This window comes from Tupaia chinensis, unplaced genomic scaffold, assembly GCF_000334495.1.
Source record: "Tupaia chinensis unplaced genomic scaffold, TupChi_1.0 Scaffold000575_1, whole genome shotgun sequence".
NCBI classification, from domain to species: domain Eukaryota; kingdom Metazoa; phylum Chordata; class Mammalia; order Scandentia; family Tupaiidae; genus Tupaia; species Tupaia belangeri.
In genome coordinates this window covers 318,014-327,773 of record NW_006160089.1, presented here as the reverse complement: position 1 = coordinate 327,773, position 9,760 = coordinate 318,014, and positions in this window count along the sequence as shown.

The following is a 9,760-nucleotide window of genomic DNA, read 5'->3' as shown; positions in this document are numbered from 1 at the left end:
ATTGTGACTTGGCCATTCTCCCAGGGTGTGATTTCTTGCTTTCTGTCTGTCTGTCTTTCCAGTGAGCGAACGTGTCCTATAGGATAAAAATCTCTCTTAATAGAAATGTCTTAATAAATGATCTGTTGTCAGGCTATTGTTAACTAACTAACCTAGGTATGGGCCATGAATAAGTTGTTGCTGCACGGAAAAGCCAGTCTTTGATGAGATTGTCAAAGAAGGAAAGCTTTGTTATGAGTGAGATCAACTGGGAAACAGAGAGCTAGCCTGTCAGAACTACCTCCCTGATTGGCACTGAGCTTAGGCTTCTGTAGCTGGTGAAAGGGTCAGAAGTTCAAGTATGTGTGTTATTGCTAGGCAGCATTCTCTTTATTTTTTAAATAAAATAATTATTTATTTAATATGTTTATTTATTTTCTACAGACCATACACATCAGAGAGGAGGGTGGGTAAGAAGGCAAATCGCCAGGTCTAGAGCTTCAACTGTGGTCAGCCATGTGGGAATCGCCACCTGCTGCCCCCACCCAGGCTTCATTCTTGCCACTCTGGATGGAAGACCTCATTATTTTGTGTTTTCTGGGCAGTGTATGTGTTTGCGGCTGATTCAGAAAACAACTTAGAAGTATCCTTTAAGACATTTGGAGACTGTTACATTTAGCCACATCGGTTAAATATGCAGTAGTTGCCTAATAAAATAATAGTTTGCAGAAACTTGTGTGTAGAGACTATGTGGACGAGTGTTTTAAAAAAATTTTTAGAGAGATTTTTGGTATAGGATGTGTGTGCTCGCCAGAGAGACAGAAAGTGAGAAATCACCCAGCAGGGGGAAGGGCCATGCCACAATCCCTTCTCCTTCAGTCTTCTCTCGGGATTTTGGGCATACATGTATAGGTACCCAGCTTGAGTTTTAAGCCACCAGATCCAGGACTTGAACCTTGGGCAACTACGTGGGAGTTCAGTGACATAACCATTACACCATCGGCTGGTCTCATATGTGGCAAGCTTTTAACCCTAGAGTGGCTACATTTCTTAAGGTTTATGCCTAGGGGTATCAACTGCACTATTATTTTGATTTAACTTCATGAAATATCTGAAGTTTTTTCTGTGTGATGTGAAGAGTAGTGGTAATCTGAATGACCCTTCCTCTCTTTTCTGTAGGATAATCCCATCTTCAGCATGTGTGGTTGCCAAAATTGAATTGCGTTTGTGTACATACCAGATTAACGTGCTCAGGGGCAGGAGCTGCGGCCTGGCATTTCTGATTCCTTCTCTGTGTTGGCAACAATAAACACATGCTGCTTAAGGGAGGAAACTTCCAAGGCAACAGTAGAAATGCTGGTTATAACCTGAAATGGCCATAGGGAGGCAGCAGAGGAGAAGGAATGAATAGTTTTGTTGTCTTTTATTGTGAGTGTGAAAGAGAACGAGAACGGGAGGGGGCGGGGGCGGGGAGAGAGAGAGAGAGAACATTGTCCAACCAGGTGTGATCACACACGGAATCTTTTTTCCTCCATTCCTCCTTCCTGGTAGGATCTTGGAGACCATGCAAAAGTGCTCCCCAAGAAGTTCTTGTTCCTCTTGGTAGAGAATGGTATTTAGAACTAAAACTTATGGCCAAGATGTGTTCTTTACTGCTGGGGTGCCATTGCTTTTAGGCTCTTTCAGTAAACCTAGCAGGGAAAAATATATTTTTTAAAGTCATGAGCTTATACTGATACTTCCAATGGAAACTCAGTTCCCCACATCTCTATGGTTCCTGAATTTCACTGTCATTTAATATACACTTGATAGTTTCATAATTATGCCTATGCCACTAGCAATGACAACTTCAGGTAAAAAAGTTCAGATTGTTTTGTAGTTATATGTATTTTTGTTTTAAGAGTGTAACCTGTTCAGGGGCCAGCAGGTGGCATGGTGGTTAAGGCATTGGATTCCCACGTGGCTGACTGCAGTTTGAGTCCCAGACCTGGCAGCTTGCTTTCTCACTTTCCTGCTATCTCTTTCTCTCTCTGGTCAAATTAAAAATAACACACATTAAAAAATTAAATAAATAATTCTTTTTTTTTTAAAGTGTAACTCATTAAGGATGCACAGAATATTGAGTTAAAAATACCACTTGAATTACATTTTTTCCCTGTGTAGTTATGCTATTAATCTGTTATAGATATATTGGGCCAGCAGGAAAGTCATGATGCATTTTTTGCACAGAAAAACATATCATGACTTTCCTGACAACTTAATAGATTCATTTGTTTCTTTTGTGATTCAATTTTAGGCTTTGCTTTCCATTAAGTCCTTTTAAATTTAACGTTTTTGAACATATAAAAGATTTGCCTAGTTTAAAAGCCAACACAATATAAAAATGTGTTCTCAGACCAGTCTCACTCCCATCTATTTTCTCCACCAGAAGAATTCATTTTCGATTGAGTGAATGAGTATGGGTAAATTTCTAACCCCTCTGAGCTTTGGTCTCCCACATGAGGATAATCAGAGTAGCTGATAGAGTAGCTGAAAGGGTCAGTTGAGCTGAGGTTCTTAGTGTGGCATAGTACATGGCAAACAGGCCATAAGTGTCATCTTCTATTTATTTCTCTTAACCCTCCATCCTTAAAGAAACACTGATCACATTTATAAATAAAGTGTTTTAAGATTCTGGATTGCTCTTGACAAAATGCCCTGAATTTCTTTCAACACGTTGGGAAAACCTTATTTATCCTTCAAAATTCAGTTCAAATAGCACATTGTCTCTGGGACCTTATTCAGTCTTTATCATCTCTTCAGAGATAAGCAGTCATACCGTTACATGTGTTCCTACAGGGTATGGTGACATTGGTATGGAAAGGTTTGAGAATTCCAAGCCTGGATCCATCAAATATTGGTGGTACCTTTGTTTTCCCACCTGTAGAGTGGGGATAACAGTAAGTTTGGATTAGAGGTCAATGAGTTAATACTGGTATAACACTTATCACTTTGCTTAACACATAGAAACTTCTCAGACCAGCAAATGGCATAGTGGCTACATTGCTGGGCTCCCACATAGTTGACCGTGGTTTGAGTCCCAGACCTGGTGGCTTATAACTCAAACCAAGCATGTGTGTGTGTATGCCCAAAATCCCAAGAGGAGAATGGAGGAGAAGGGATTGTGACTTGGCCATTCTCCCAGGGTGTGATTTCTTGCTTTCTGTCTGTCTGTCTTTCCAGTGAGCGAACGTGTCCTATAGGATAAAAATCTCTCTTAATAGAAATGTCTTAATAAATGATCTGTTGTCAGGCTATTGTTAACTAACTAACCTAGGTATGGGCCATGAATAAGTTGTTGCTGCACGGAAAAGCCAGTCTTTGATGAGATTGTCAAAGAAGGAAAGCTTTGTTATGAGTGAGATCAACTGGGAAACAGAGAGCTAGCCTGTCAGAACTACCTCCCTGATTGGCACTGAGCTTAGGCTTCTGTAGCTGGTGAAAGGGTCAGAAGTTCAAGTATGTGTGTTATTGCTAGGCAGCATTCTCTTTATTTTTTAAATAAAATAATTATTTATTTAATATGTTTATTTATTTTCTACAGACCATACACATCAGAGAGGAGGGTGGGTAAGAAGGCAAATCGCCAGGTCTAGAGCTTCAACTGTGGTCAGCCATGTGGGAATCGCCACCTGCTGCCCCCACCCAGGCTTCATTCTTGCCACTCTGGATGGAAGACCTCATTATTTTGTGTTTTCTGGGCAGTGTATGTGTTTGCGGCTGATTCAGAAAACAACTTAGAAGTATCCTTTAAGACATTTGGAGACTGTTACATTTAGCCACATCGGTTAAATATGCAGTAGTTGCCTAATAAAATAATAGTTTGCAGAAACTTGTGTGTAGAGACTATGTGGACGAGTGTTTTAAAAAAATTTTTAGAGAGATTTTTGGTATAGGATGTGTGTGCTCGCCAGAGAGACAGAAAGTGAGAAATCACCCAGCAGGGGGAAGGGCCATGCCACAATCCCTTCTCCTTCAGTCTTCTCTCGGGATTTTGGGCATACATGTATAGGTACCCAGCTTGAGTTTTAAGCCACCAGATCCAGGACTTGAACCTTGGGCAACTACGTGGGAGTTCAGTGACATAACCATTACACCATCGGCTGGTCTCATATGTGGCAAGCTTTTAACCCTAGAGTGGCTACATTTCTTAAGGTTTATGCCTAGGGGTATCAACTGCACTATTATTTTGATTTAACTTCATGAAATATCTGAAGTTTTTTCTGTGTGATGTGAAGAGTAGTGGTAATCTGAATGACCCTTCCTCTCTTTTCTGTAGGATAATCCCATCTTCAGCATGTGTGGTTGCCAAAATTGAATTGCGTTTGTGTACATACCAGATTAACGTGCTCAGGGGCAGGAGCTGCGGCCTGGCATTTCTGATTCCTTCTCTGTGTTGGCAACAATAAACACATGCTGCTTAAGGGAGGAAACTTCCAAGGCAACAGTAGAAATGCTGGTTATAACCTGAAATGGCCATAGGGAGGCAGCAGAGGAGAAGGAATGAATAGTTTTGTTGTCTTTTATTGTGAGTGTGAAAGAGAACGAGAACGGGAGGGGGCGGGGGCGGGGAGAGAGAGAGAGAGAACATTGTCCAACCAGGTGTGATCACACACGGAATCTTTTTTCCTCCATTCCTCCTTCCTGGTAGGATCTTGGAGACCATGCAAAAGTGCTCCCCATTTTTCAAGTCTCTGGCACCAGACCTTGGACTGTGGTCAGCAATGGGGGATCTGGCTCCCTTAACTGCTGAGCTACTGGGGCAGCCCTAGTTTTGTTGCTTTTAAGTAATTGATACCACAGAATACAGATTAGAGCTTAAGGGTGATATGTAGCCCCATATATGAATAATTTTGGAGAAGTGCTTTTAGAAATAAGAACAAAGACACAAATACATGCACTTTAGATAACAAATAACAAAGAAAAAATGTCTTTTTAAATTTTTTAATTTTAACTTTATTATTATCATCATTATTGTTTTCCAGTTTGATCAGAGAGAGACAGAGAGAGAGAGAGAGGAAGTGAGAAAGCAAGCCACCAGTTCTGAGACTTGAACCATGGTCGGCCATGTGGGAGTCCAGCGCCCTCAACCACCATGCCACTTGCCAACTTCGAAAAAATGTCATTTGATGTATACATACATACATTATCTCCAATTATGTTCAGTTAAAGGGGAGAGGAAAGCAAGCTGAGGAAGGGCACAGGAAGGCTGTGGGCTCCCAGTAGTCCCTAGATGCTGTGAGGTGGGGGACTCAGGAAGAGCAGCTGCTTGTTCAGAGCACAGGCTTTGTTTCAAATCCCAATCCCATTACGAATCCCCAATGACTTATTGTCTCTGTCTCTCCAGCCTGTAATTAGAAGGACCAAAATGTATGGAGCCTTACTATATGTTCTGAGCATATTTTTTAAAAGATAATTCCCAGAAAAACTCCAGAATGATTTTATCATTCTCATTATTTAAGTTAAGCAATTTTTCCTAGGCCAACCCGTTAGTAAGTAGTAAAGTAAGAACGTAAGCCTAGAAACTAGGAACTCAGAGCTCCAGATCTTAGTATTGCCTGGGCAGCCTTACCTATGAGCAGGAAGTAATAACGCTTGCCAGAAGCGTTGTTGGAAAGAGACGAGGGTGTCTGCCCCATGGTTGATGTTATGGACTGAATCGTGCCCGCCCCTTGCCAGTTCACAGCTTCAGGATCCTGACATGCCTATGTTTGGAGATGGGGCCATGAAGGAGATAATTAAGTTAAATGATATCATAAGGCTGGGACCTTAATCCAATAGAACTGGAGCTATGGGGCCAGCAGGTGGTGTGGTTATTTTGCTGGACTCACACATAGCCAACTGTGGTTCGAGTCCTGGACCTGGTGGCTTGAGAATCACACCAGGATGTATGTGTGTACATGCCCAAAATCCCAAAAGGAGAGTAGAGGAGAAAAGATTCCAGCATGGCCATGCCCCTGGGGGATGATTTCTTACTTTTCTTTTTTCTGTCTCTCTGGCAAGTACTCGTGCCTTATACCAAACTAAAAGAAGGAAAGAAAGAAGAAAGAGAGAAAGACAGAAAGAAAGAAAAAGAAGGAAAGAAAGAGCCAGCGAACTGGAGTCCTTATCAGAAGAGGCACAGAGCTCACTTTCTCTAGTGTGCACAGAAAGGTCATGTGAGGTCACAGCTAGTAGGCAGCCATCTACAAGCCAGGAAGAGAGCCATCGCCAGAATCCATCTCTGATGGCACCTTCGTCTTAGACCTCTAGCCTTCAGAAATGTGAGGAAGTTTATTTCTGTTGTCAGGCTGCCCAGTCCATGGTATTATGTTATGGGAGCCTGACCTGATTAATTCGGATGGTGATCTGGAAATGTAGGTATTCCAGTCTGCAACCTATTGGGTGTTGGAAAAGTCATGACACATTTTTGCATAGAAAACCAGATAATGTACGGCATGACTTTTCCGACAATCCGGTAGATTTTTTTTTTTTTTCTGTAGTGTATTATGGCCCTGGCTGTATTACCTTCTTACTCCAAACGATTCTCTGTCTTCCTGGAAGCATCTCCCACCCACCCAGCCCTTTTGCTTTCGCTTGTTTCATAATTTCAATACACATCTTGTAATTGTCCACTCTGGGCCATGTTTGGGTATTTGGAGGCAAAAGCGAAATCAGATGCATTCTCTGCTCTCAGAGAATTCTTAGTCTGATGTGTATGAGAGGTGGTTGGTGGGAGCAGAAGGTGAAGAGGGGAAGAGACACAGAAACAGGCAGTCCCGAGACAGTGTGATGTATCCCCTGCCAGGCAGACATGTGGCGGACTGGGATAGCATGGAGGGGGGTTCAGGGGTTATGGACTGCACCTCTTTCTTTACATACTGTGACTCTCTGAACATCTTGAGATAATGGAGGAAAGATCAAGCTGGTTGTTATGGCCTGAATATTTCATTCTTATGTTCAAGCCCTGACCCCCCAGCATGATGACATTAGGAGGTGAGGCCTTTGGGAGGTTCCTAGGTTTAGAGGAAGTCATGAGGGTAAGGCCCCCACAATGGGATTAGCACCCTTAAAGGAAGAGGAAGAGACACCAGAACTTCCTTTCTCCATCATGCAAAAGTACAACAAGGAAGTGGTTGCAAACCAGGAAGTGGAGCTGTGGTAGGCAGTTAGTTAGCCATGAGCGGGCAGCCCTAAGAGAAAGGCTCACCTAGCTTCAGGTGCCAGGAGGACGAGGCAATTTGCCATATTAATTCCTTGAGGCTTGAGGGAAGCGTACAGGGATAGTTCGTAGATTTTCTTTTCTCAAAATGACCCAAGCAAGCATTTGGTCATTAATACGATAGGCTAATTGGGTGATCTTATTGAGGCAACCTGACTCGCACTGGGCGTACGTAATTAGGTGACCAAATTCCTCACTTTGCCTGTGAGGAAGGTTTGCAGGTGCAGGAGAGAACGTGTGGATTCAAATTTAAAGGAAGAACATAGGCAGCGTAAGGGGTCCGCCCACTAATGAATATTCATGACCTCTAGTAATAAGAATAACGGTTGACCAGTATCAAACGCAGTTGCCACTTGGCAATCTGCCCGCCCAACAGCCTTTTGGGTGTACTTCCTTTCTTTCCTTTCCTTTCTTTTCTATTAAACTTTCTTTTCTGCTTCATTCGTGGTTGCAATTTCATTTTGCGCTTAGGGACAGATCTCTAATTTTAGTGATCTGGACCCAAAGAACCAAGGATTTCACAACGCAGCTCAACACTTTTCCATCCGTTAACAGAGCCTTGCTGAGAACTACGCCTGCCAGCACTCTGATCCTAGTCTTCTATCTCCAGAACTATGAGACGTAGTGTCTGTTATTGAAGCCCAGTCTGTGGCATTTTGTTATATCAACTGAAGTGGAGATTGGTTCCTAGTAATTTCTTTCTTTCTTTACTTTTTTTTTTTTAGAGTTTTTTTTGTTGTTGTGTTTTTTTTTTTTTGCTATAGGGTGCAAGTCCCCCGGAGATGATCATGCTGTAATCCCTTCTCCTCCGTTCTCCTCTTGGAATTTTGGACACACATGCACATGTGTCCAGCATGGGTTTTAAGCCATCAGGTCTGAGACTTGAAGTGTGATTGACTATGTGAGAGTCCAGCGATATAACCATTATGCCATCTGCTGGTCCTGGTTCTTAGTAATTTCTAAAAATTTAAGAGAAAAGAAAGACATATGACCCCTAAAACCTATCTCAAAGGAGAGCTGGTAAGAATCACAGAGACCTCTTCTCTCCAGAGTTCCTGATAAACTTATATCCATCTTTTCCAGAATCATCTATTTCTTACAGCCTTGGTGTCAACTCTGAATATTTCCAAGCAACTCAGCCTTTCCAAGAGCAAGGACGTTGTCTTTCTTTTTTGCAAACTTGAGTTTCTGACTTTTAGGTGAGTTAAGTGGTCTGAAATTCTCTAAGTGTGACTTGCAGACCACCTGTAGCAAAATCACTTAGGGTACAGACTAACCTGTGGCTTGGTAGTTGGGGAACTGGATCCTCTGTAGCCAACTATGTGTTTTGAATCCTGGAACCAGCGACTTGAGAAACATGCTGAGTGCATGTGTATGCATGCCCCCAATCCTGACAGTGGAGAAATGGAGGAGAAGAGTTTGCCACGTGACCATACCACATTGATGCTTTTTCTCCCTCTCCTTCTCTCTGTATCTCTCTGGAGAGCACATGTGCCTTATAGGGGAAAAAAATCACAATGCAGTCCAATTCCTACCTCAGATCTACCAGTTCTGAAAGGTTAGGACTGATGGATAACCATGCCTTTTATATGAGCACTTGAAGTGATTCTGATGCTTGGTAAATGGGTATGGGGTAACAATGGGGTAAGGGAGGGCTTTAACTGTCTCTAATTTTTTTCAGAATTATTTTATTTAACTTTATTTATGTTAACTTGATTGAGAGTGGGACACAGTGAGAGAAAGAGAGGGAAAATGAAAAAGCAAGCTGCCAGCTCCAGGACTCAAATCATGGTCAGCCATGTGGAAGTCCAGTGTCCCCAACTACCACGTCATCTGCCAGCCCCACTGTCTCTCATTTCTGCCCAGAGACTTTTCTATGCTCAAATATTAATTTTTTCAAGCTCAGAGTCATAAGAAAGTTACTTTGCTGAAGTTTCCTCATCTGTAAAATGGAGATAATAATGTGGGCCACATAGGATTTTTACAGGATTAAATGGTACAAGGAATGCAAAGATGCCATTATCAAATCTGGCCCATGTTGAGTTAACTTCCTACCATGCCACTGTGGTTTCTGAGGTCTGCAGTTATTTGATTTCATGACGAGTGTGGTCATGACCTGGCTGTGGTTTTACAAAATGTTAGTTGTTCTGTGGTCCTTGAAAAGAGGAAGGGATGTGGGAAGGGTGGTGTCTGTATGCCTGTGTGGGGGGTCTGTTTGTTTGGCAAACAGAGGTGTTTGGTGCTGCTATAACAGAATAACTGAGCCTGAGTAATTGATAAGGAAGAGATTTATTTCTTACAATTGTAGAGGTTGGGAAGTCCAAGGTCAAGAGGCCACATCTGCTAATGGTTTTCTTGCTGCATCATCCTGTGGCAGAAGGTGGAAGGGCAAGAGAGCACATGTGTGTGAAAGAGAGTGGGGCAAACTTACTTTTGTCAGGAACTTACTCTAAAAAAAATGACATTGGCGGCCCCCCTGGGCCCCGCGCCAAGGCTGCGGTGGGAGGCGGGCCCTGCGCGAACCCCCCCTGCCCTGGGCCC